We start from the raw sequence: 299 nt of genomic DNA, 5'->3' as shown, positions 1-299 counted from the left end.
GGCTGGAACCTGACCCAGGGCTTTGATTTTTAACCCGGGCAGCCAGTGCATCCCTTACAAGAGCCTCTGCTCTCTGCCATGGAATTACTGTCAAACTCTACAGCTCTGATGTGATCGAGGCCTCCGTGCTGACTGCCAGCACATCCCGTTTGGGTGGTGGGAGCAGAGGGGCAGACCTTCACTTTCCACATACACATTGTCCAAGCTGAATTGTTAAATTAACTCCTCAGGTCCTTCCTTTATAGAATCACAAAATCAGAGAATGGTTTGGGTTGGAAAGGCACTCAGCTCATCTATTT

The sequence above is a fragment of the Nestor notabilis genome, unplaced genomic scaffold, assembly GCF_000696875.1.
Source record: "Nestor notabilis isolate BGI_N333 unplaced genomic scaffold, ASM69687v1 scaffold2709, whole genome shotgun sequence".
Lineage (NCBI taxonomy): Eukaryota > Metazoa > Chordata > Aves > Psittaciformes > Psittacidae > Nestor > Nestor notabilis.
This window is presented reverse-complemented; position numbering follows the sequence as displayed.